General features: G+C 33.5%; 1 protein-coding gene and 1 long non-coding RNA gene across 5 annotated transcripts in view; one reads left to right on the top strand and one right to left on the bottom strand.

Annotated features, from left to right (window-relative positions):
- The window catches only part of CSMD3 (CUB and Sushi multiple domains 3), a 1,253,459-nt gene that overhangs the window by 20,080 nt on the left and 1,209,518 nt on the right, over nt 1-23,861 (top strand). The window lies entirely within an intron of this gene.
- LOC121042882 (uncharacterized) overlaps nt 15,634-23,861 on the bottom strand; it is a 151,562-nt gene continuing 143,334 nt past the window's right edge. The window contains exon 3 of the long non-coding RNA XR_005796508.1: nt 15,634-16,211. This is a non-coding gene — a long non-coding RNA (uncharacterized LOC121042882). The remainder of the gene's footprint in view (nt 16,212-23,861) is intronic.

Raw genomic sequence — 23,861 nt, 5'->3', positions numbered from 1 at the left:
GCACAACCACCAACAACAATAAAATACAGAAGGGAACATTTCATGTAGTAGGGTTTCCACTGGATTTTTTTCCACCTTTAAATTTGATCATCACTTGGCTTTATTCAGTAAAAATTAACTATGGCAAGATTTATTTAAAACCTGAAAAGTGGAATATTGTGGTGATTTAATTTATGTATCACACCCAGTATACAAAAATCATGTAAGACATAGTAAAAATCAAGTATTTGAATATATTCTATATGATTATGTATTCATTTTTTGTATCTTGTGAAATTTGATAGAAACTTATAGCTGCTGTTTTAGGATACATGTAAACACTGGAGAACATAAAAAGTCTACAACAAACAGCATTTAATATAAACATTAATAGGTCATTATCCTTTGCTTTAGTATTGAAACTGATTTTGATTGTTATTTTACAGTTTACAGAGAAGTATACAATTATTTTCAGTAATTCTCCCACTACATATTCAATGTTATATATTAAAATATATTTTTAAATAGTGGAAAAAAAACTTCATTCATAAAAGGTAGCTGCTGCATATGACAACCCTAAGCCAAACTGAAAATAATACTGTTTAATGAATTTTGAATCATTTTGTATAATTATGTTTTTCAATATAATACATTCTTTTAAAATAGAGATATGTTAGATTTCTAATCTGCTTGCCCTGTTGAGGTAAAAGAATTGTTACGGAAATGGTATCAACATCAACAAAGTGATTACCATTGATGGAATGTTCTGGAAAACCCATTAATTTATTTGCATAGAATTTGAAAACTTAATTCTAAATAAAAATTATATATTGTGCATAGGCTTGGAAGGTTTTACCTGCCATAAAGAAACCTGCTTTTGTTTTCTTCCTATACTGATGCTTCCTCTTTTAAAGTATTCATCTTGGCCTTTTTTTATAGGCCTTGTCTTTAAATATTGTGGATTATTCTGAGTTCCAGTCTGGTGCTATTCTCTTTTCTCGTCACACAATCCCTATTCACTGGGAAGGACCAAACTTTTATTTTAATTTCAGATTTTTTTTTTTTTTTTGAGCTTCAAATATTTCGCTGATCAACAGACTGTCCTTAAGACATTTGAAACTCATTAAATACAAAAGATAATATGATTTCCACCTGCCTAGATCCAGGAACTGCTCTTTTTTCCTATGTTAAATGATTTTATTATGCTCCAATTTGTCCAATCCAGAAAATGGAGATTCTCAACCTCCTTCTCCTTCTGTTATCCAGTAGAAGTATAATGAGAGCTATCTGTGGAATCCTAAATTTCCTACTATTCATTTAAAATAGTAAAAATAAATAGGGTGAATTATCATAATTCATTTTATTGTAATAATATATTTATTTAACTCAATATTTCAAAATTTTTATCATTTTAGTCCATATAAAATAATTAATGAAATATTTATTTTACTTTCTATTTATCCCTACAAAGTATTTATAATCCAGGGTGTGTTTTATATTTTCAGCATATAAAAATCTAGATACTAAACTTTTAAAACAAATACTTGATGTATATTTAGATATAATAAAATTTGCAATTGAAATGATGGATCCATGTGAGGAAGTTGCTTCAGATAACTTTTAAAAATCCAAGAACCAAATGCATTGTAAAAAAAAAAAAACAATTTTTTTTAAATATTCTCATTCACTTTGACAAAACTTGTCCATCAATTTTGTAAGACTTGATGTGACACACACACAAAAAAAAAAACATACCAATTTCACAACTAATTTTGTCAAAAATAAGTAAACTCTAAACTCACTAACTCTGTATCATCTCAGTTTTATTAACATCAAATTGAGAGGGTATATTATGTATATTTAAGCAATTCCAATTTTATCTATATCAACAATATTGTTCAAATTTTTCTTATAGTGTTTTCAAACAATTTACTGATCACTCCTGACAGAAATATTATATTGTTGACTCATGTTGAAATATGTGAAATCATTATTATTGCATATTAAAAAATGTTTATTTTCAACATAAATATTTGTCTAGCAAGGTAGTGTTTTCTTTTCTTAAAGCCTAAAATTTAGCTCACGAATATTCACTAGGATATCAGTGAGGAAACATAAATCACACTGCTGATTTTGCCCTTTGATTATTGAAGATTTGGCAAGAATCCTTTTGTTTCAAGGGAATCCTGAATTGGAAGCAACAGGATGGTAAATATTTGTAAAATCCATTCACAACTCAACGAACAAGCATTGGCAAAAACACAGATGCTTTAATTCATTGTCTTCTCTTCCTTTCAACAGTTTCACAAACTAGGGATGATTCATGGCTTGTTCATATATATATACATATGAATTATTTTTAACAACTGTAACCATGACACTTTGGAATGATGCACTATCTCTTGCTCTTAAATTCTAATAAATCCTGATATTTGACCTACCTTATCTGAAGCAATCCATCTGTCATAATAGAAATTAATTAAATCATATCTATCTGAAATATTTGACATATACATTTTCTTAAAATATCTATGTCATGATTTCGATTACTTAGGCTGTGAATTAACAATTCTTCATAAAATTTGGAAGCCCTTTGAGCAAAACATGCTGGAGTATTAATTTGAACAATGATCTCATGTTGTGTGACCCATCTAAAGATTAAGAATACTTTCTAATTCTTTGATTTTGTATCAACTGAAATTTGATATTAGAAATTCTTATGCTTAACATGCAATCGTTTACTTAGTTGAAGATCTTTCACTTTTTTGTAAATTATTGGTTTAAGCCTTTCCTTCATGATTTTCTAACAAATTTGTTAAAGCTAAAATAATAATGTATTTTACCACCTCTGCATCTAAAATTGGGTTTCTGTGTGTGTGCATGTGTGTGTGCGTGTGCGTGTGTGTGTGCAAGTATCCGAGTCATTCTATTCCTGGCAAAAATGAAGAGCACACATCCTGTAGACATTATTTTTAAAAATTTTGTTGAACATTTAAGTCTTATTTCAAGTGACTAATATCTTCAATTATTTGTTGACTGTGCTATGTATTTTAAATACCCAAACTTTCTTAGGCTACAGATAATAATAATTTGCAATAGTCAGGATAAAACAAAGGAAGATTTTCTATCATGATAGACTTTAAAACCAGTGTGTTTTTAAGGATCATTTATATAGAGTGCTGTGAATTTCTGTGAGGTATAATGTTAAGTGAAATACTTTTAAAATGGAATCTAATAAAAATAGAATTTAGATTCTGTTCATCTTTTTAAAATGATCAAAAAGGTTACATATCTTTACTAAGCAATATTGGAAACTGTATTTACAAGTTAATGACCTAGCTAAGTAATGGAAAGTTATTTCAGTAATACTGATGTAATTTATAAATCTAAATTCAACCAAATATCCATTTTTTAATTTATACCAAAATTGCTAGCAACTGAACAAATATAATTTATACCAGTTGCTAGCAACTGAACAAATATAGTTTCAAGGTATATAGGATGATTTATACTAAGTGGCTAACTTATCATGTCCTATTAGTTACATATGATCTGGAGGGAATTGATGTTTTTTCACTTCTATTTGTGATTACTCTGGTCCCCAAGTGTGTGATTATGTGCATATGTGAGAGATAAACTGGCTAAGCATGCAGACCATACTTCAGTTTCTCTGAATTTGTAAGATAATTAATGCCTCTGTGCTTTGGCTTTTCATCTGTAAAGTTGTCTCCTAGCTTGGTGTGAGGATTAAATACAATAATTCATGTCAGGCAAAAATGTTTGGTAACACAGTAAGTACGTCTGTGTGAAGAAGGAAGATGGGAGAGTAAGGAGATAGGTACAATATTAGGAAATACCTCCATACTATAGTTTTAAGTGAAATAGAAAAGCAATGATTTATATTAGAAAGAAAAATTTCCTCCTAGCACAAGACTTAAATGTGGAAGATACCATATGATCTTTCACCATTAACTGGCTTCCCCTTGAGCTTGGATGTTTCAATTTATAAAATAGCAAGCAAGTCCAGATCAGCCAGAGATTAAGGAAGTTTCAAGTGATGGGTTTACTTCGCTGCATAAGAAGAAAACTTGCTTTGGGGTTGTTGTTCTTGGAGAAATTCAATTAACTTTAGCTGAGATTTCTCAACTTTTGTTCTCCATCTGTCTACCCAGTTCAACTAATAGTAGCTCCATCTAGTGAAGACAAGGCAGAATTGCAGACACAAGATCCCATGGGAGATAAGCCCATCTCACCTATAGGTACTGTCATAAAATTTTAATGCCTGAATTTATGCTTGTATACAGATCAATATGGCTCAAAGTTACATTTCTTTAATTGGTCCAGGCTAATGAAAATCATAGATATTGACTTAATAAAACCTTTGTGTCAAGATATGTCTCTTTTCATGTATAATAACAATATTAACATCAAATGCTCTATATAGTCTTCTATAAGCTACTTTAATCATACTAGCAACACTGCAATGTGTCATCATCCCATAAATAAGGAAACTGGGGCACAGTGATATTATTAGGGAGAAGCTAGATCTCAACAGTGGAAAAAAGCCCCGAGGAATTTCATCCCCCCAACCTGAAAGATTTCAGTCTCAAGTCCATGAGTGGGGAATGATATAATAGACAGTAAGACATGAGCTGGAGACAAGAACAGTGATAAAAAGGTAGAAGCCTGGGGGCACACCATTGTGACCTGTAGTTTCCAGGACCTTAAGGCTAAGGGACTAAGAGCCATAGGTGCAGAGCATGAGCTCTCCTCTTACACCTCTGTCCCAAAGGTAACCCTTAGGCTCATTATAATACATTTGCATTGTGGTTATACCCCCCCTCACACATGCCCACGAAGAAAGGCTGCCATAATGGTTCTAGCACAAACTTCCTAGGGTCAAAAACTCTCCCTCCCAACCTGTGGAAGGAGTCCCCCAAATAACTAGAAGTAGCCTTCATTGAGACCACCCTACCTTACATCACAGCTCCTTCCAGCCCAAAAAGACCCAATAAAAATCCAATTTCAAAACAACCTAGGGGCCAGTTCCACCTCAGGGAAATTTCCAGCTTTCCTCTAGAGAGTGTACTGCTGCTTTTCTAAAACTTTTCTGCTTTCACTTTGAGTGCTGGTGTCTAATTCTTTACTGTGTCTCTGGTAAGACCAGAGACAGAAAGCTTTTCACGCTGACAATATTACACAGTTTGCCTAAGTGCACGGCTAGTAGATGGTAAAAACAGAATTTTAACCCATGCATTTTGGCTTGTAAAGTCCATAGTCTTAACTACTATGCTGAAGATAAGAAAATTTTGCTTGTTTTAGATTTTTAAAAAGAAGAGGATTTTCTATCAATAAAACTGACATAACACACAGAAAGGATCTTGCCCTGAAGCACAGTACCATATTCTTGGTACCACCGAAGGATTAGTTCAGCAACTCACCATCATCTGTCATATTCAAATTAATATGGTTAATTTGGAAATATGGGTTGTTTACTTTGGTCTAGAGTGCTATAAAGTCTATAAGCACTGGGAATGAATAACAAATTTTAGGCTTTAAATATTTAAGAGTATTGAATCCTAAGTTTGAGAAAAGCTAGCTCAGTTGATTCACTCTCACAAAACAAACTACTTAAGTTTCGGGCTTTAAAGAATAACCCAGAATTGATACATTGTAATGATATGTATTTCTATTTATTGAGTTCAAGACATAATGAGGTTTTTCTTATGAAGTATTTGAGTTTTAAAGAAGAAGACCCTGTTATTTGACCTGGGGCACAGGTCAGAAAAGAATGAACAGCACATGCAAAACAAACAAAAAGGTCCTCAACTCATAGAAAGTAAAATTTAAAGCGAAGATAAAATAAATATAAAATTCACCTTATTGACATGTGGAAAAAAAGGAATGAGCAGCACAGAGGATTTGGTGGTGTCAACCCAAACCTAACTTCACGGTTTCCTAACTAAAGTTATTGTGGCTTCTGTGTCTCTGTGGGTCTTTAGAAGGATATTAATTGACTCCAGGTATGTGGTGAGGCAGCCAGAGAACACGATTCCATGCTTGACAATCTACCATCAATCAAAAGCTTCAAATTATTTTTCCTGACATGATTTCTTATTTGACAAATGGCTCACTTTCTCCTTCACGGCATTTTATTTTTATATTTTATATATCCAAAATCATATTTCCCATAAGAAATTCTAAAGAACAGGGGCACCTGGGTGGCTCAGTCGGTTGAGCGTCCGACTTCGGCTCAGGTCATGATCTCACGGTTCGCGAGCTCGAGCCCCACATTGGGCTCTGTGCTGACAGCACAGAGCCTGGAGCTTGCTTCGGATTCTGTGTCCCCCTCTCTCTCTTCCCCACCCCTGCTTGTGCTCTCCCTGTGTCTTCCAAAAATGAATAAACGTAGAAAATTAAAAAAAAATAAATAAATAAAAAGAAATTCTAAAGGACATAAGGTAGTAGATGTAAATCTGATTCTGTATGGAACTTGAACTCTCTGGGCCTCATCTGCCTTCATTATAAAATCACTGAATTGTTATGTATATACGTACATATTAGATGTATTGGATATATTCTATATACTGACCTTCTTGACTTAACTAAACCATATGCTCTCCACAGGTTAAGACTTTTTGTGGGAAGAGCTTTTAACTTAAGTTAAAACCATTGTAATCATAATAGCAAATACAGGATAATCAGAAGAAGGAGCTGGTCATTGGGGAGAAGAAGGACTAGAGTTTTAGGAACTGGGTTTGAGATGCCGGTAAGACATTTTTTCACTGACATCCAGTGAACAATAAAAGTGTGTTTAGACTTTTTAGAAAGAATATGATGATAGAAACCGTATACTGAATATGTATTATATGCTTCATTTGATCCTCATACCTGAATCATGGGGAATGTAGAGCATAGAAAGAATAAAATGTCAATGACTGAAACTTGGAAGACAATCTTTTCTAAAAGTATAAAATGGGTGGTGACCTAATGAAAGAGGCAGAAGAAGAGTAATTGAGAGAGACTGGAAGGGAGCCATGACGGTTCACTGGTGGGGGACAGAAGGATGGGAAGATGAGCAACACTGAAGGCATTAAAGATCACAGGGAAAAAAGTGCTTGGAAAGGGTTATTGCCTTTGGCCATTGATAAATAACCTTTTAATGAGCTGTCCCAGGAGAGTGATAGAGGCATAAATCAATTTGCAAGGCATTGAGGAGAGAGTAGACGATAAGAAAATGTAGATACACATACACAGTTTTCCTAACAAGCCTATGATGTGGGCTGTTGGGAGTGGTATATAAGGCAAGATTTGCTGGAGCCCTAGTAGTCAGAATTTATCTTCAGTACATAATATCCGTTACAAAACAGAACACAAAAACAAGCAAGCAATAAGAAAGCCACAACTACTAGTGTCTACAATTATTTGAGAATTTACTTACTGTGTACTGAATATGGAGAATACATTAGCATCTATGATGATGGATATAAGGCAATTGAGGAAATAAGGAAAAACAAACCGTATAAAAGTTATTTGTCTATGTAACAATGAAACAATATTGTTATGTTAAATAAAAGAACTGAATGCATTTGCCTGGGGATAAAGCAGGCTGTATCTGGTCCGTCCACTTGCAGATATAGAGATTTTCTTTTTTTAGCATGTAGGGGAGACCAAATGGCTTTGAGTAACTAAGTGCCATCACAATTAAGACTGACAAAAGAATTCCAGTCTATTAATTCTCATGGAGAATGAGGAATGTCACAAGGATCAAAAAATGCTGCTGTACCTGTGGTCACTCATTGATTAAAATATATGTATATAAAGGTAAGTTTTTATTATTTGCCAGGAGCTGTGCTAGGCATAAATATATAGTGCTAACCAAGGTATACTTTTGTGAAGTTTACAGTGTATCTCTCTGCAGTCTAGTTACATGGCAAACCAAGACTTGCGTCTGTGAAAACAGAGAGGAACTAAAGAAAATTGGTTAATGTTACAAAATGTCCCATTTGGTAAATCTTTACCAGGAATAACACTGTTGGCTCTGGACCTAGAAACATTTGAAGTTTTCTTGCAAAAATTCTCTCTACATCACACAGAAATGTAGGCATTGTAACTATGTGAATGCTTGCTTCTTTGCTCCATTTTATTATTTCTAGTTTGTTCAATACCTTTATTTTCTCTTCAGATCAGTCAATAGCCTTGTTTATGCAAAAATACAGAATACAGTCCCATTTGTTTAGAATTACATCTGTATTGCCTCATTTAAAGAAATTCTTAAAAGTTTTTCTATTTTTAGCCTTCTGCTAACCCTGCTGGGTCAGCCAACTTCTGTCACTGAGTGGTGGCAGCGTAATTTCTTTAATTTTCAACTTCATGAGGAAAATCTTACTATGACCTTCAACTACTGAAGACAATTTCATGTTTGTAGATTTTTCAAAAAAATTATGCCTGGGGTGCCTGGGTGACTAGTTGGTTAAGCATCTGACTTTGGCTTAGGTCATGATCTCACAGTTCATGGGGTCAGGCCCCGTGTCAGGCTTTGTGCTGACAGTTTGGAGGCTCAAGCCTGCTTTGGATTCTGTGTGTGTGTGTCTCTCTCTCTGCCCCTCTCCCACCAGCACTCTGTCTCTCTCTCTTTCAAAAACTAAACATTAAAAAAAAAATTTTAATGAAAAAATTCATGCCTAATTGTAACTGTAGCATTGTAACTGCCATGTACATAGAATGAGAATAATTTCATCAATTAATAGCTTTTTCATCCCTATATATTAAAATTAATTGAGGAAGTATAAAAAATATCTGCTGCCTATAATCTGATATGTTGTGATCTGAAAACTACTGAGTTAGATCATTAATTTCCTTGTTCAATGTAGAATGTCCCTATGGAATTTCTGAAACAGGTGGTTAACTTCATGTTTGTTTATTTATTTATTTATTTTACTGTGTTACAAAAGAGCTCTAGCTTAATGTTTAAAACAGATTTTTTTTTTCCTTGAAACTTTAAACTTGGGTCCTAGGGGTACTTCAATGAGCTATTCAGAATAAGTCTAGTCCTTTTTCTATGTGAGAACATTGTAACAATTTAGAAATTGCTAATATGTTACTTCCTTTGTGGCTAGCTACCAATATAATTGTTCCTCACAACCTCAGATGTATTTATTCAATGAACATTTGTTGAACATCTCCTCTGTGCCATCATAACCCAGTGCACTATGTGCTGGTGGGGTGCTGGGGCCCTGGCATTGGAAAGTCAATTGATATCTGGACATTGGCCCTGGTGGGACTATCTACACTGTTAAATTCAGCAAATGCTACAAATCAAAGGTTTTTGTGTTTTGGTTTTTTAATATAAAGCCACGTCATTGGCAAACACCACACATGCCCTTAGTTCCATCATACCACATGTTACCACATAGTATTTTCCACACAGAATTCAAAGTGTATCTATGAAGCAGATATTTACATGGAAAATTATGATAAATTTTAAAATGTCCAGTGTTAGGGGCGCCTGGGTGGCATAGTCGGTTGAGCGTCCGACCTTGGCTCAGGTCATGATGTCAGGGTTCATGAGTTTGAGCCCCGTGTAGGGCTCTGTGCTGACAGTTTGGGGCCTGGAGCCTGATTCAGATTCTGTGTCTCCTTCTCTCTCTGCTTCTCCCTGCTCACACTCTCTCTCTCAAAAATAAAGATTAACAAATTTTTTTTTTTTTAATGTCCAGTGTTAAAGTCACTTTCAATGAATCCCTTAAATGTAGCTCCTTGAATCCTGTCTTGATAGCTCACGTTGCATCTATATAGCGCAAAGTCACCTAGACTTCATCTATCCTCATCTTGGGCATTATAGTTTAGTTGAAGCAAGTTGTAATTGCCATGTTTTAAAGTTATCATACATGTCGACTCACTTAAATTCTAGGAAGCGCAGTTCAAAAGATGTACTGAAGACTTATTATATCACAATTACAGAACTAGGCTCTAGACAGAGAATAAAAAAGATATATTCTACCTTCAAGGAATTTAAAACCAAATTTTCTTGTGATCAGATGAAATGTCTATAGTCTACTCATATGAAACATTGATAATAGTTCTTGATTGGAAGATTTTGCCTTTATTTTCTTTTCAAATTTAGTTTTTACTCCTAGCTGATTGTTCCAGAATGCATAATTCTTATAAAGTTCTAATTTAGCTACATTTTCTAACTTCTATAATCTACTAATTTGGTAAATACAACTTGTGCTCTGCTGTATACAAATTTGCTAAATATATTCAATATTACTATAGGCCAAAACAGAGCATTGTCATTAGAGAACTTTATTCAGGTTACCAAAAAAATTAATAATAGACCATTGTAGATACAGTGATTGAAGCATCTGCAATTACCACTGTTCAGTTTATAGGTCTACAAATTATCCATATATGTACCATCAGTGATGAAACATGACAGTTAATATAAGCACTTAATGAATGACAGCTTTGATTGTTGTTTCTCATCGTCATACTTAACAAATTTGTTGTTTAAGTCAAGACACATACTGTGAAATTCTCCTCTCTGTATAGATTAGAATAGATAAGACAAAAACTGTGGCATAATGCTTACTTAAAAATAAGGAAACTAGGGCCTGAAAGAATATATTACTATATAAGATAGATCTGTTAATATAAGTATAATTAATATAGATTTATAACATTTTAAATCAATAATTTATTAATATTTATTGAATATTATATATTTATATTAATTATATATATATATATATATATATATATATATATATAAAATCCTGAGTACCTCGACTAAGCTCATGTAGTTTAGTATTAGACTACAGACCATACTGCCTGACTCCTGATTTATTGTTTTGTTCACCATGCCAGCTTTATATTATTTGTTCTTAGTAAATTATTGGCACCTTACTCATTTTGCGAATGCGCTGAAAGATTTGTGTCTCTGTATGTGAAACTGTATTTTGCCTCCTTAGCATTCAGTTTAAAAAATTATCTCCCATATAAAGTCTATTGCCACTTCCCTAGATAATATTGGTATTACCTCTTCATGCTTCAGACCATTTGTACGCAAATCTATCACCACCCTTATCACATGTCTGTTTATCCAGGATCCTGATTATAGCAAGAGTGTACATTTCATGTTACGTTAATCTTTAATGATCACAATTGAATATAATTCTTTGAAAATGGTGATGTCTCATAAATATTTTCAAAATAGAATAGTTTTGCTGTATATTTGTGCCACTGCTATGTGTCAAACTCTTTTTTTTTCCTGTATTTCTGGAATTTGCTCTTTCCATTACTTTGAAATTTGACTTTTTTTTATCACATACAACTTTTGACAATAGTTATTATTCTTGTGATTTATCAGGTGGTGACAATGGTTGTAAGATCAAATCTGCAAGTTGTTACATTATCCAAGGGCATAATTCAATGTAACTCATTTAAAACAGCTTGATATCCTCTAAATAATCCTCTCCCTAACACTGAGCTTTAAGGCCTTCTTAATCATGATTATTCTATACTCTAACAACAACAACCAAAAAAAAGCATGCATGCACTTTATCCTATATGCTCTTGATCTTAAGCTTTCTCGTTTATCAATTTTGAAGGTAACCTTTAATTTTTTTCTTGTTTTTGCCCTTGAACTTACAATTTTGACAATATTTAGATTACTGTAAATTTTAGTCTGCCTGATGGTAATCATACAACTTGTGCTGCCTTCCTTTGTGATTCCCATGGAATGTTCTTATCTCCCCATTTACACATAAACTTTTATGTGAAACTCACTTTGAAACTGAATTAGTATTCTTTTTCCTAATCATTGTAATTATTTATTACATAATTTCCAGATTTAAAAAAATTCTAGAACTTACCCATCATTTCATATTATCTATTAAAATATTACACATCATTTTGTAGTTTATAAGTACTTTCATATACCCTTGAGGCTAATAGACATTATGACTCACATTTTATTCATGAGAAAATAAGACAAATAGTTAATAAATTTGTGCAAGTTGCCTAGCTCTCAAATGACAGAGATACAGTTGAAATCCAAGTCTTCTTGTGAGAAACACATGAATTACCTAATGCATATTTCCTCTGGCTTCCAGTTTTAGAAGCATGTCACTTTTTAGCATTAATTTTGTGTAAATAAGTTTTTTCTAATAGGATATATGTTTGTGTAGGTGTGTGGATGTATATATACCTATATCTATAAATGACAATTGACAATAACAATACTCCTCATTCCTTTCATCAAAAGAAAGCTTCTCTTACTGCTCCATGAGATTGTTAAAGGAGTACATTTTCAGCAAAGTATTAAGTGATCTTCATGATCAGACTGAAAATCACAGCATGTCTAGACAATTTATATTTACCATTAACAACATAAACTCCATTAGGGCAGGAATTTATTTTCTTTTATATTGTATATAATAAGGATCTAACTTCATGTTTTACACGTAACACATAGATAACACATTAATAACACACAAACACACACACACACACACACACATTGATTTTTTAATCTTTTTTAGAGAGCAAATGGTTGTCAACTTGTTTCTTTGGTTTTAATCTGCCATAGGAAAATACTTTCTTAATTCTGGCAGCCAGTATCATGCCACGCTATTCCACTTTTCAACTCTGCCTTTTCCCCCCAAGATAGTTATGCCATGTTTTTTATTCTCCAGTACACAGAAGTGTGTACCCCTGTACATATAGCATAAATAACACACATTTGTAGGAGTGAGTGAATAATATGTGGAAGAAATGTCTGCTGAACAAGAAAGTGAATGAACAATTACCAATTCCAACAGATATCAGTATATCACTATAGAATTATAACGGTTACCCTCTTACTACATGCAATTTTTCAATATATAACAAAAAATGAATTAAAGACTTCATAAATCACAATAACTGAATTAGAATATGATAAAGGGAGAAAAAGACATATATCCTGCTTTAAAGCAATGTCAATAATTGTAATCTTGTCTTTGGATGAAGCTTTTATAATCTATCAATAAGAACAAACTTATGTTTATTCATGGTTGTTTATGATTATATACTTTTTCATTACATGTTACTCAGTTGTCTTCTTTCCTTTTTATTTAAATTTTTTTTTACATTTATTCATTGTTGAGAGACAGAGAGAGACAGAGCACAACCAGGGGAGGTACAGAGAGAGAGGGAGAGACAGAATCTGAAGGAGGCTCCAGGCTCCGAGCTATCAGCACAGAGCCCGATGTGAGGCTCGAACTTTCACAAACTGCGAGATCATGACCTGAGCCAAAGTTGGATGCTCAACTGAGCCACCCAGGCACCCCTACTCAGTTGTTTTAGACAATGTAGATTATGTCTAATTTATCTGTGGTTGATACAGATCTAACCTTGGTAATAGTAACACATTATTTTACATCTCATATTACATATTTACATTCACTGACCTCATGTTTGTATTCATATGTGCAAATACAGAGATTTAAAAAATTAAAGCATATTTTTAACTTATACTTTTAAATTTTTGAAGAAATTGTGTTGTAATATTCATTTTAGAAATTGTACAGGACACATTTTTAATTAAGGAATTGTTTGAAAGTAAAATTTCAAGAAAGCGGTTATTAATGTTTTAAATTAATAAAATTATTTCTTGAAGTTGGCTTTGGGAATCACTTTGGTGGTTGAGTTTTTCCACTCACTTTTGCCTGAAACTAAAACTTTACATGTGAGTAGATCAGAGGCATTACTTGGTCGTGCATAACACATCAACAACTACAAAATGAACTACCCTGGTTCACCTTGCTTTATGGGAGCCAGTGTGGATCTTTCTACCACACAGGGGTGGAAAAACTAATTTCAACCACATACAAATGTTTTCAGAGGGGAAGTATGGTTTGATTGCTGAGATGAACATTTTGTCATCATAATTTCAAGAGTATTTACTTTTACATTTGCTACGGATGAATTTAAAACAGCTGTTTCTGGGTGTTTCAGAAAGATTTTTCATGATATTAATGCAAAAATTGCTTTCCCTTTAGAATGTCATAATCATAGGAAGCAATCATGTTTTATTATTGCTTTTTCCCTTTCTATGTCCTCTGAAAAGAAGAAGAGGGGAGAATGGGAAGATTCCAAACCTCAGCCTAGTGCTTTTGCCAAATTTCTATATATAGTTTCCTACCCGCCCCCACCTCGGATTCTTCATTTATTTGAAATAATTCATTTAGACTAGAGGCTCTTTTTATTTAGATCCAAAAGACACCCATAAGATGGTACTATAGAAATAGGAAGTAAATACAATTTAAAGTATTAAATTTTGCCTTAAACCCTAGCTTTTTTACATGAGTGTTCTATGTTACTCTAGTGATGCTATCTTTTCAAGAAGGCTTTTAGAAATAGAGCTGTCAAAATTAGTCTCTGGTTGTTTAATTATTCATCATATTTGTAATACAAAACAGTTTTTCATTAGTTAAAATAAAAAAAAAATACGATGAATCCTAGAGAAAAAGCTTTGCTAAAATGGACACAGCTGTGGGTTTATTAAATCCAATTCATTCCTAATTTAGTAAGCACTCCCACTGATTCTAAAGATAGTTTTGACTGAGTAAGGACTAAAAAATTGGTCTTTATATTCAGAGGGCGCAATTGTATTTAATGCTTGGATAGTTATTCTATTCTGTCTTGAAGTCAATAGTGCACCTGGTTTATAACTTAATGTTCAGAACCAGAACGCGGTTCCTGAAAAAAAATGTAAGCTATAAACAACAACAACAACAACAACAACAACAACAACAACAACAACAACAGCTACTTGAAAGATATACTTTACTATGGCACACTGTTGTCTTTTTTAAAATCACATACTAGTAAAATACAATGTTTAACTCTTTGTACTAGTATCTCACAGTTCTTCTGTCAATATTTATTTAGGCATATTTTAATAGCAATAATAGATATATGCTTTTAGGGGTTGTCAAAGCTTTTCAGAGTTAAGATGAAAAACTCTGGCTTTGAAGAACACTACTACAATTTCCTTCAAGCTATATTATCGTAGCGAATAAGGAAGATGATTGTAAATGTAACAGTAGGCCAGTTATTTTCACTTGTATTAGTGCACATCCTCCCCAGATTATTAAACCCTGGGACATATAGCCTTATCTTCTAAACCACAGTAGTCACAGAAAATATAAATATACTTTTGACGAGTTCTGAGCCACTTTTCCTGTTACTTACACCCTGGCTTTACAGCAATCCACATTGCAAAGAAAATAAAATGTATGTATGTATGTGTTGTATTTAAACTTGAAGTATAATTTTGATATTTTGACAAGGGATTCTGGTTGCTTTGGTGACTGTTCTCTCAATTTCCAAAAGAGTCAAATGGAAATTAATGCGTTTTTACTGACATGGTTAATTTTATATGTTAACTTTGGTGATAAGAACTAATGATTCTTTGCCATGAGGAAAACTGTCAAATCAGAAAATTAAGGTAAAAGGCTGGTTGCCACTCAAAAGATGTTATGAAATGACAATCAAAGCCACAAATAGCTATCTGCCTGAAGCAAAGATAATCATTTTTTTTCTAATGGTATGCTTTGTAAGTTTAGTGAAACATCCTGTCTGTAAAGGTATTTATATACATGACAAAGTTGTTCTTAATGCTGCCTTAAAAACCTATTTAAAAGTCCTTTTAAATATATGTTATTTATTAATTCACTTGAAAGTAACGATTATTTGTGGGACTTTGTTCCTTTTCTGTATACATCCTCATACACTACATGCATTATCTTCTATGTTGAATTTCTATGTACTGCTGACTACCAATTACATTTAAGAAAAAAAATAATAGTGCTTTCTTCTCCTTTTCACTAGCCCTCCAGTTGGTCGTAAATGTCCTTAGATACTTCAGAAAGTCAATTTTATTATTGCATCCAGTGACTTGTCCATCTCTAAAGGACAATGTCCACATAATTCAGGCGTTCACAACTCTATAAGACCTTGAACTTATATTTTCACCAATCCTGGCTAGTGCTCTATATGGAAAGTCCCTTTCAGAGATAGTGAGCAATTCACTTTCTAAAGTTAGCTGCGCACTTTTCTTTGTTTACTTAACTCACCCTGTAATTCTTCCCTTCTTGTTTACCCACTCATGTTTATCAAGTTTTGGGGTTGTATCTCATATTTCCACTTCTTGGATGATGCCTTCTGGAACTGACTTCTTTCCACTGAAACAAATACCATAAAACCCAATTCTTACCTATGCCATGTCATTGTTATTTAAATGACTTTGCAAAATAATGAACCTTTAACTATTCAACTATAAAATAGATTTTAAATAAGTTTTCTTTGAGTTTCTTACAGTTTAAAATTTAATAAGCCATCTCTGTAGAATCTTAGGGACATACGCTTATAACTCTGAGCAAGGAATAGAGAACACTCAAGCAACATTTTTTCTTCTTTGTTTGCCAAAAATTATACAACTACTTTTAAATATTACTTAAGTAATTTAATACATGTTAACTATTAATAAACCTAAATAATTGAACTGGCACTAATGGCTACCATTCCTGATACATCCTATGTTTCAGGCACTGGACTAGTAGCTTTAATTCATTTTTTTTTCCCTCAAGCACAACCTCCCCCTCAAATTTTGAAAATATTAGAGCTATCTGAAGAAAACAGTAACAAAAAGTAGAGATGTTACCTCATGTTCTAAGAGTCCCAGACAGTTCAGGTTGGAGCCCGTTTGCAAATCAAGTTCCAAAGCATGGGTTCTTTCCTTCCTATTACTAAGCACTCAAGTTCTCTATTTCATAACAGCCACCACAACCACATGTAAGAGCTGGCCTTGAATCCCAACAATATGTCTGTGCTAATGCCCTTATGAAATAGATTCTATGATCATTTTTGCTTCTTTACTTAACAAAATTGGCAATTAGAGAACCTAATTTTTCTAAGTACTATCAGTGCGAAACAATTTTCAAACTAGCTTCCGACACCAAAACTCTTGCTTCTAGCCTGTGTACTATAGTGCTTCTATTTCTCCCCCATGAGATATTATTTATCTCAAACTATGATTCGTGTACCAACCATTTCACTGTTCCTACTGGAGGTTGAAATGGGTGCAAATGTTTTCTCTGTTGTGTACTTTGAGGCCAATTTTCTAACTTTACTGAAAGCCAATCTCTCTGTTTTTGGAGGAATATGATAATAGTTTCGAAGAGGATTAAATCAGAAGGTAGTAGTGCAAATGTTTCACCAAATGAGATATAAAATAAATTGTAAAAAATTTTCCTGGGGCGCCTGGGTGGTTAAGTATCTGACTTCAGCTCATGCCATGATCTCATGGTTCCTGAGTGAGAGCCTTGCATCAGGCTCTTTGCTGACAGCTCAGATCCTGGAGCCTACTTCACATTCTGTGTCTCCCTCTCTCTCTCTCTGCCCCTCCCTGCTCACGCTCTGTTTCTTTCTCAAAAAACAAATAAATAAATAAGTAAAAACAATTTTTTTAATTTCCTTTTGTGAAAAAAATTGTGTTTGTTGTTGTTGTTGTTGTTGTTGTTGTTGTTTTGTTTTGGACCATGTTTGTAAAAGCTGACAAGATTTCTAGGTCAATTACTTTTAGTGGATTGCTTATACGAGAATGAGACCTAGGCTTCTCTCCATTCTTATTTCTTATCCTTATGTTTCCTTCTAATCATCTATTTATGTCCTTGTTTGTTTATTTGGTTGTACTTGCTTTGGGGTGTGTGTGTGTGTGTGTGTGTGTGTGTGTGTGTGTGTGTGTGTGTTTGCGTAGCTATCTATTGAAGTTTTTGGCACTGATACATATCATTTTTCTACAAATTGTTCCTAACATTATTCCTCTAGTAGGGTGGATCACTCTGCCCTTGGTAACTTCCATTGTGTCTTGCTCAATTATTTTTCTATGAAACATATGTTGAGTATCTCTTTTAGGGAATGGTTCCTAGGCATTTTAATTTTCTTTCCTCAAAATTTTCCTTAGAGAAAACAAGCTCTGCCAATAGTACTGAAAACTTTGCTTTTATGTCAATAATTGTCCTCTTGCTGATAGTGACTTCTTTATCCTCTTTTTCTTTTCCTTACTCCTCCTCTCCCTTTCCTTCTCTTTTTATCTCATGGTCTCCTCCTCCTCCTCCTCCTCCTCCCCCTCCTCCCCCTCATCCCCCTCCCCCCCTCCTCCTCCTCCTCCTCCTCCTCCTCCTTCTTCTTCTGTTATAAGCCTTTTTGATAAATTGTAACTAAACTTGAACATGGCATTTCCTTCAGAAGAGTTTAGCAGGAATTTTAACAGCTCTCTAGTTAGGTTTTTCTTTTAATATGTTTTTCCTTTCCATGTAGAGTTTTTGCCACTTGACCACTATCCTAGTTTGAATATTTTAAATGTCCCATGGCTACCATGGCTTTATTGTTCAAACATATATCTGATCAGTCCTAGAATATTCAGGATTTTTAGTCACTATACCCATATTAATGACACAGTTTTCTGCGTAAAGTAGCTGATGAAGCATCTTTATTAACTAGATTCCACAAAGATTACATTTAGAGAATTATGGCTGCAGTGTCCCTAGTAAGGAAACTCCTAATTTATATTTTTGACCTATTCAGACAAACAGTCTGAAATTTAGTAATACCATGTCCACATGTAATAGTAGCTATTGTTCAAAATGATGTGCAACAAACCAAGTGCCAATGGCTGAACACAAAAGCATTGATTTAGCTCAAAAGTCTGAGGGTTACTTGGAGTTTTCTACTGGCCTTAGTGGGACTTATTCACACAATCAGGTATTTGTTTTCCATCAGTGGAACTAGGTTGACCATGGCTGATACAAGGGGGGTGAGTTGGTTCTGGTCTATCTATTCTAACTACCAGCAAAGCAAACCTGGGCACGTATTCATAGTGATGGTTAAATCACAAGAGCCGAAGTCAAAATACACAAATGCTTTGTTAAGGCTCTACATACACCACATCTGTTAACACACCATTGGCCAAAGCAATTCATGTTGCCAAATTCAGAACAAAGTGTCAAGGAAATAAACCTAGTCCCTTTAGTAAGAGGAGCTGTAAAGTCACAAAGCAAAGGACACAGATACAAGGAGGGGTTAAGAACTAGAGCCATTAATGTAATCAATCTTCAGTAATTCAATTCATCTGCCGTTTCACATTTTGTAAATACACAGGAAATGGCCTTTATTTTTTTGCTTAATAGAGATTAAATGTTACGTTAAATAATACACTTATTTTTCTTCACACCACTCTTTTAGATTCTCTTTTCCAATTTTCTCAGGGTTATATAGATTGAAAATCTGACTTTATGAGTCAAAGATTTTAATGCCTTATCTTGCATATCTCCCTTGATTTTTAGCAACTTATCTTTTGTGCATTGCCTTTAAGTACACATCAGTCATTGAAAATGTCATATCTTTCTATTTTAACTGCCATGTTGCAGTTTATTTTAAGTAGACCATTAATCACTTCTTTGAAATTTGAGCTCCTTAAATCCTTCATTGTATCAATGTTCTTTCTCAGTCATTTTACAGTAACTCAAGCTGGTGACATTTTCACAAATTAACTTTTAAAGAAAATGTATTGTGTATATTGTGTAACTTTTATGCATTTGCATTCAAAATTAAATTCTAACTATTCAACTTGTAGCATATCTGAAATACATTGTGCAAGTTCACTATTGCAACATTATGGAAAAATATTCAAGTTGATATTTTTGAAAAGCAAGAAAATATAAGCCATTCCTCAACCAACATTAATTACTATATGTCACCCGTATTAGGGAAAATTAAGTCTTTATTTGCCCGTTGATATGTTAGTAGTGGAGCTTCATTAATCTTTCAAGGTGTCAAGTAAATGTTAAAATGTACGTGAAAGAAAAAAAGACAAGAATTTAATATTAACATTTTACTTTTCAAATTGAGAAATGTTGACTGAATTGTTTATCAGTGTGCTCACAACTGTAAATTTCCACAAATTTTAGTTTTACTAAGGAGATAACTTTGACTACTAAAAGAATATTTCATGTGGAAGAATACTTCACCTAAAAGAAGTGGTTCACTGAGTTTTGAACTAATGAGCTTAAGAACAAAACTTCTTAAGGAATCAGTAAATGTAACCAGTAGAAAACTGGGTAAGATGATGTACATTCAGAAGTCTTTCATTCTGCAAACATTGTTTGAGCCTTTACTAAATCTCAGACAATTGGTATCACAATAGATGTGATCCTTGTTCTCATGGGGCAGTCAGATATTACAGAGATAAGGCCAAGTAAGTATTTAAATATGCTGCTAAAATGTCATGACTGTTATGTAGGATAAGAATATGACAGAAAAATGACAAGGTAAAAATAATATCTATGAGAATCAAAGTAACATGGCAAGGCAAATCTCAGAAAGGGACATTTGAGCTTAAACATGGAAGATGGTAGGGGCGCCTGGGTGGCGCAGTCGGTTAAGCGTCCGACTTCAGCCAGGTCACGATCTCGCGGTCCGTGAGTTCGAGCCCCGCGTCGGGCTCTGGGCTGATGGCTCAGAGCCTGGAGCCTGTTTCCGATTCTGTGTCTCCCTCTCTCTCTGCCCCTCCCCCGTTCATGCTCTGTCTCTCTCTGTCCCAAAAAAATAAATAAACGTTAAAAAAAAAATTAAAAAAAAAAAAAACATGGAAGATGGTCAGTTGTTATCCAAATGAAATGCAGAATTGTCAAATCAATATGTTGTACACCAGAAACTCACATAATATTGTATGTTATTTATATTTCATTATGAAAATAATAAAAACAAAAGTAAATATAATGACAGAAATAAAAAAGAAAAATAAATAAATGAAGAGTGCTTACAAAGAACATTCCAATAAGGGAAAATGCATGCACACAAATACACAATATAGATGCAAACATACTTGTCTTACAATAAAACATTACTAATTTTGGAGACTTGATAAATTTTATGTAAGTGAAAAGAAGAAACACATATAATCCCATATTCTAGAGATAAATACAGTAAATATATGGAATGAGTATTAGGAACTTCAACTATTATTTCTTTCTAATTATTTCTTCACAGTCCGTGCATGCACATGCATATTCTTCTACAACATAGGTATCATACTCTATGTAGTTTTGTAGTCACTATCTTTTCGTTGACAACATAACCCAAGCAGTTTTCATTGCGGATGAATGTCCGTTGACAACCCCACTATTTGGCCTGTAACATTTCTATCTGTTTATTTCTGTATCTGTTTCTGCATCTCAACTAATACAATCTTCTATTGTGAATATTTAGGTTGTTCTTTGTGCTATTATAATACTATTTCAAAGAACAATTTTAACAAACTCTTTAGCCACATTTCTGATTATTTACATGGAAACAATTCTCAATGAGAAATGACTGAGACACATGAAATGTCCAGTTTTTTTTTTTAATTTTGATTTAAATTCCAATCAGTTAACATACAGTGTAATATTAATTTCAGGTGTACAATATAGTGATTCAACACTTCTATACATCCCTCAGTGCTCACCACAACAAGTGCCCTTCTTAATCCCCATCACCAATTTCACCTATCCACCTATCCACCTCCCCTCTGGTAACCATCAGTTTGTTCTCTATAGTTAAGAGTCTGTTTTTTAGTTTGCCTCTCTCTCTCTCTCTTCTTTTCCCTATGTTCCTTTGTTTTGTTTTTTAAGTTCCACATATGAATGAAATCCTCTGGTACTTGCCTTTCTCTGACTTATTTTGTATAGCAATATACTCTATTGCTCTATCCATATCTTTGCAAATGGCAATATTTCATTCTTTTTATGGCTAATATTCTATCATATATATATATAATATTCTATCATATACATGGATAATATTCTATCATTTATATACAATACCACAACTTCTTTATTTATCAGTCAATGAAAATTTGGGCTGCTTCCATAGCTTGGCTATTATAAATAATGCTGCTATAAACATCAAGGTGCATGTATTTCTTACAGTTATTATTGTATTTTTTGGGTAAACACCTAGTAGTGCAATTGCTGGATTGTAGGGTAGTGCTATTTCTAACTTTGTGAGGAATATCTAAACTACTTTCTGGAGTGGCTGCACCAATTTTCTTTCCTACCAATAATGTGAGAGGGTTCCCCCTTTTCTACATCCTCACCAACACTGTTGCTTCTTGTGTTGTTGATTTTAGCCATTCTGACAGCTGTGAGGTGATAGCTCATTGTAGTTATGATTGTATTTCCATAATGATGAGTGATTTTCAGCTTTTCATGTGTCTGTTGGCTATCTGTATGTCTTTTTTGGAAAAATGTCTATTTATGTCTTCTGCCCATTTTTTAACTGGATTATTTTTGGGGGGGTGTTGAATTTTATAAAGTGTATATTTTGGATACTAACCCTTCATCGGATGTGTCATTTGCAAATATCTTCTCCCATTCAAGGCTGCCTTTTATTTTTGTTGATTGTTTCCTTTAGTGTGCAGAAGTTTTGATTTTGATGAAGTCCCAAAAGTTCATATTTGCTTTTGTTTCCCTTGCCTCAGGAAACATATCCAGAAGGAAACAGCTATGACCAACATCAGAGAAATTACTGCCTGTGCTCTCCTCTGGGATTTTTATGGTTTCAGGTCTCACCGTTAGTTCTTTAATCCATTTTGAATTTATTTTTGTTTATGGTGTAAGAAAGTGGTTCAGTTTCATTCTTTTGAATGTAGCTGTCCAGTTTTCCCAACACCATTTGTTGAAAAAACTGCCTTTTTCTGATTGGATATTCTTTCCTGCTTTGTCAAAGATATACTGACAATCATTTATATAGTTGTGGGTCCATTTCTGGGTTCTCTATTATATTTCATTGATATGTGTCTGTTTTTGTTCCAGTACCATACTGTCTTGATCACCATAGCTTTGTAATATAACTCGAAATCCAGAATTGTGATGCCTCCAGCTTTTCTTTTCTTTTTCAAGGTTGCTTTGGCTATTCAGGGTCTACTGTGGTTCCATAAAAATTTTAGGATTGTTTGTCCTAGCTCAACATGATGGTGGTTTTTTGATAGGGATTGCATTAAATGTGTATATTGCTTTGGGTAGTATAGACATTTTAACAATGTTTGTTCTTCCAATCCATGAGTATGGAATGTCTTTCAATTTGTTTGTGTTCTCTTCAACTTCTTGTATTAGTTTTTTTTTTTTAATAATTTTCAGAGTATAGATCTTTCACCTCTTTGGTTAGATTTATCCCTAGCTATCTTATTGCTTTTGTGCAACTGTAAATGACATTGATTATTTAATTTCTCTTTCTGCTGCATAATTAATGATGTATAGAAATGCAAAATATTTCTGTATGTTGATTTCATGTCCTACTTTACTGAATTTATGTATCAGTTCTAGCATGTTTTTGCTGGGGTCTTTCTGTTTTTACATAGAGTGTATCATGTCATCTGCAAATAATGAAAGTTTGGCTACTCTGTTATCAATATGGATGCCATTTATTTTTTTTGTTGTTGTTGTCTGATTGCTGAGGCTAGCACTTCCAGTACTGTTAAATGTTAGTGGTGAGAGTGGACATTCTTGTCTTGTTTCTGAACAAAGAGGAAAAGCTCTCAGTTTTTCCCCACTGAGATTGATAATAGCTGTGGGTTTTTTTGTATATGGCCTTTATGATGTTGAGGTATGTTTTTTCTAACTCTAATTTTTTGAGGGTTTTTATTATGAATGGATGTTTTACTTTGTTAAATTATTTTTCTATTTCTATTAAAAGAATCATATGATTCTTATCCTTTCTTATATAAATGTGGTGTAGCATGTTGATTGATTAATGATTACTGAACCACCCTTGCATCTTGGGAATAAATCCCA

This window comes from Herpailurus yagouaroundi, unplaced genomic scaffold, assembly GCF_014898765.1.
Source record: "Herpailurus yagouaroundi ecotype Mexico unplaced genomic scaffold, PumYag 186, whole genome shotgun sequence".
NCBI classification, from domain to species: Eukaryota; Metazoa; Chordata; class Mammalia; order Carnivora; family Felidae; genus Herpailurus; species Herpailurus yagouaroundi.
The sequence above is the reverse complement of the archived record's forward strand: the minus strand, read 5'-3'. Positions and strand labels throughout refer to the sequence as shown.